Raw genomic sequence first — 4,926 nt, forward strand, 5'->3', positions numbered from 1 at the left:
TCCAGGCTCCAAGCCGTCAGCACAGAGCCCGACGCGGGGCTCGAACTTACAGACCGCGAGATCATGACCTGAGCCAAAGTCACTCAACTGACTGAGCCACCCAGGTGCCCCAATGGTAAGTGTACTCTTAATCCCTTTTACCTATTTCACCCCTCTCCGCACCTACCTCCTGTCTGGTAACTACTAGTTGGTTTTCTATATTTAAGAATCTATTTTTTATTTGTCTTTTTCTTTTTCTTTTTTTTTGTTGTTGTTGTAGTTCCTTAAATTCCAAATAGGAGTGAAATCATATGGTATTTGTCTTTCTCCACCCGACTTATTTCATGTAGCATTATACCTTCTAGATCTACCCATGTTGTTGCAAATGCAAAATTTCATTCTTTTTTATGACTAATATTCCATTTATATATATGCGCATGTGTATATATATATATCTAGATCTTATCATATATCGTGTGTTATGTAGATATTTATATTTATAGAAATACAGAAATATATATTTCTTTATCCATTCATATATCAATGGACATTTGGGTTGGTTCCACACTTTGGCTGTTTTAAATAATGCTGTAATAAGCATAGGGACGCCTATATCTACTTGAATTAGTGTTTTCACATTCTTTGGCTAAATCCCCAGGAGCGGAATCACTGATCACACGGTAATTCTATTTTTAATTTTTGGAGGAACCTCCCTACTGTTTTCCACGGCGGCCGCACCAGTTTGCATTCCCACCAACTGCGCACAAGGGATCCTTTCTCTCCACCTCCTCACCAACACTTGTTATCGCTTGAGCTTTTGATTTTAGGCCTTCAGACGGGTGTGAGGTCATACCTCATTGTAGTGTTGCTTTGCATTTCCCCGATGATGAGTGATGTTGAGCGTCTTTTCATGTGGCTGATACAGAGGTTTATAGATCACAGTTTGGGACACACAGATCTAGGAACTTCTAATATAACGACGGTAGCAAAAGAAATGCTTCCTTTCTAAGAGCGTATCAGGTGAACCCTAGCCATGGGCTTAGCATTACTGCAGAATCATCAAAATGGACACAACTACTTTTACGTCTAGAGACAGATTCATTCATGCTTAGTGTTTTCCAACTCTTGTCGTGTATCAGAATCCTTTGTGGATATTTTTAAATATAGAGAAACTCTATTTTAAAATGTGGAAATTGGGACACAGTCAGTCAGCGGTGGGACCTGCCTGGCGCCACTTGAGAAGCTCTGCAGGTGGTTGTAAGGTCTAACTTAAACTGAAAGCCTTGTATTTGGTTGGGGCACAGGTGGGGGCCTCGAAGGGGGGAAAGAATCTGAAGAATCTGTAGCCAATGAGGTAGAGATTAGAGAAATTACAGCAACCTGTGCTCGTCTCAGAAAAAAAAAATTGGATATTTGTGAAGAAAAACAGCATGTTTGAGTGAACGTTAGCCATTTTTTATATAGATTGCTATTGTTTATTAAAAATTCATTCAGGGGCCCCTGGGTGGCGCAGTCGGTTAAGCGTCCGACTTCAGCCAGGTCACGATCTCGCGGTCCGTGAGTTCGAGCCCCGCGTCGGGCCCTGGGCTGATGGCTCGGAGCCTGGAGCCTGTTTCCGATTCTGTGCCTCCCTCTCTCTCTGCCCCTCCCCCGTTCATGCTCTGTCTCTCTCTGTCCCAAAAATAAATAAACGTTGAAAAAAAAAAATTAAAAAAAAAATTCATTCAAGGGACACCTGGGTGGCTCAGTCAGTTATGTGTCCGACTTCAGCTCCGGTCATGATCTCACGGTTCGGGGGCTCGAGCCCCCCATCGGGCTCTGTGCTGACAGCTCGGAGCCTGGAGCCTGTTTCAGATTCTGTGTCTCTCTCTCTCTCTCTCTCTCTCTCTCTCTCTGTCTCTCTGTCTCTCTCTGCCCCTCCCCCCTCTCATGCTCTGTCTCGCTCTCAAAAATAAAAAAATGATAATAAAAAATTAAAAAAAATTCATTCGACAAAGGGGCGCCTGGGTGGCTCAGCCTGTGAAGGGTCCGACTTCGGCTCAGGTCATAATCTCACAGCTCGTGAGTTCCAGCCCCGCGTGGGGCTCTGTGCTGACGGCTCGCAGCCTGGAGCCTGCTTCCGATTCTCCGTCTCCCTTTCTTCCTGTGCCCCTCCCCTGCTCGTACTCTGCCTTTCTCTCAAAAATAAATAAACATAAAGAAAAATTCATTCGACAGAAATGTTCGAGTGCCAAGCAATACACCAGGGCTGATGTATGTTTTCTTTTTTCTTTTTTAAATGTTTATTTTTGAGACAGGGTGTGTGGGCGTGCACATGCAAGCAAGCAGGGGAGGGGCAGAGGGAGAATCCCAAGCAGGCTCCACACTGTCAGTGCAGAGCCCGATGTGGGGCTCGAACTCAAGAACTGGGAGATGGTGACCTGAGCCGACATCGGACGCTTAACCGCCTGCGCCACCCAGGCGCCCCAGACATACGTTTTAAGTCAAAAACAATTAGACAAATGACTGATTACAACAATTATGCGTGCTATTAAAAACACATCAAGAGTATTTAGCCTAGTTTGGAAGGTCAAAGGAAGGCTTTTATAAGGACAACTATTCAAGTCTCAACTTGACGTATGACTAAAGGTTTGTATGTGTTTGAAGGCTCTGAGGTCATAAGAGAAACCACTGCCGGGGTGCCTGGGTGGCTCAGTCGGTTGAGCGCCCGACTTCGGCTCAGGTCATGATCTCACAGTCCTGAGTTCCAGCCCCGAGTCGGGCTGTGTGCTGACAGCTCAGGGCTTGGAGCCTGCTTCGGCTTCTGTGTCTCCCTCTCTCTCTGCCCCTCCCCTGTTCATGCTCTGTCTCTCTCTGTGTGAAAAATAAATAAACATTAAAAAAAAAATTAAAAAAAAAAAAAGCCACTGCAGGAGTTCCCAAAGTGCAGTCCCCAGACCAGCAGCGTCAGCGTCATCTGGAAACTTGTCAGAGATGCCAATTCTCAGGCCCTATCCTAGACCTACTGAATCATGAACCATGGGGTTGAAGCCCAGCCATCTATGTTTTAACAGGCCCCTCGGGATTCTGATCCGAAGGAAAGTGTGAGAACTACTGGTCTACTCTGAGCGCCTGAATGACAGCCAAAGCGGTAGGGCAGAGGGAGCAAAGGAGGAAATGGCAAAAGAAGAAGCTAGAAAGATAAACAGGAGCGAGGTTTTGCACGGCTCTGGGAGCCCTCTTTAAAGATTCTGAATTGTTTAGCCCAAATAATAGCAAATCACATTCCCTGAATGCGTATTGAGCGTAAGATTCGCAATAACCTTACGAGGTAGGTTTGCTCTGATTGTTCCCTTTGGTGGGTGACTCCGTGGAGTCTCAGAGAGGTCACTTTTCCACATCCGACAGCTATTAAGTGATGGAGCTGGGGTGACAGTCCAGCCGGTTATTCTCCAGAGACCCGTTTGTTCACCATTTGGCCGTCCTGGTTATTCGAAGCCGTTGGGAAGCTCTGGAAAGGTCCTAAATAGGACAGAGAGAGATCACTGTATTGAATTTGAAAAAATATATCACCCGAGTTGCTGCGTGGAGGAGGACTTGTAGAGGTCAAGTCAAGCAGTAGGAAGACCTATCAAGAATCTATAATAGACATTGCTGTGAAAGACAGTAATGGCTTGGTTCGGGGTACAATTGGAAAGAAGTAGATTAACTCCAGGTATATTTTAGAGGTAGAATTGGTAGATATAGAAATATCTTCCCTCTTGGGGCGCCTGGGTGGCTCAGTCGGTTGAGCGTCGGACTTCGGCTCAGGTCATGATTTTACAGTTCGTGAGTTCGAGCCCGGCGTCGGGCTCTGTGCGGACGGCTCGGGGCCGGCTTCGGATTCTGTGTCTCCCTCTCTCTCTCTCTCTGCCCCTCCCCAGCTTGCACTCTGTCTCTCCCTGTCTCAAAAATAAATAAACATAAACAAAAAGAAATATCTTCCCTCTTAATTGTTTTATGCATTTTAAGGCTACTCTGGCTGCTGTGTGAAAATCGATTGAAGGCGGACAAGGGGGGAAGCAAGGGAGACCAGTAATAATCCAGAAAGGGAGAGTTCGTGGCGTGAAATATGGAGAAGTGACAGGAAATAAGGTCAGAGACGTAGTCTGGGGCTAAATTAAATAGGATCTTGAAGGTCGTAATACAAAATATGGTTTTGTATCTTAATCCAAGTAGAGGCCACTGGAGGGTTTTAGGCAGATAATGACAGTCTGCTTAGGTTTGTTTTAAAAGATCATTTTTGGGAACTGTGAGGGGACTTGGTGGAAAGGATGGGGGATGAAAGGAGGAAGAAGGGTAATAATGTGGATGAGAGACAACAGGTCATAGAACTAATAAGACTCTGTGATGGAGTTTTCTGGAATGAAATACTGGGTGCCATTGACTGAAATAAGGATGGTGGGGGAAATGAAAAATGCAGCCAGCTTGACATGGAAGTGTGTGTGTGTGTGGGGGGTGTCAAGTGATAAATTTAATTCTCATGATGATCACACACACAAAATAAACTGATTAAGGATTGTCGAGATGGGTGAAGTCATTGCCTCAAATCTCACACCTTTGATGAGTAGCCGAGATGGAGCCCACAAATGACGTGCTGTTCATTTATACCGCATGGCATTTTCACGGTAACGAATCTTTAGCAGGATGCGTAAAGAGGGCTCTTTAATTGGGCTTCTCCTGGCCTCTTGGGCATTGTGCAGGTACCCAGAAAGAACCTAGGTTTAGGGCAAGGAGGCCACAGTGAGGAACCGCGTGAGAACGTCCCAGCAAAATGAGGGATGCTAAGTCACAGAGTATCGCCCTTTGGTGAAGGGCCTAAAAGTTCACTCATACACAAGATTATTGCTTGGATCTGACATGCTGCGGTGGTGGTATACTATAGGCCTGAGAATCGGGCAGTTACATAATCTGAATATCACATAGGGA

This window comes from Felis catus, chromosome X (genome assembly GCF_018350175.1).
Source record: "Felis catus isolate Fca126 chromosome X, F.catus_Fca126_mat1.0, whole genome shotgun sequence".
Taxonomy (NCBI): Eukaryota; Metazoa; Chordata; class Mammalia; order Carnivora; family Felidae; genus Felis; species Felis catus.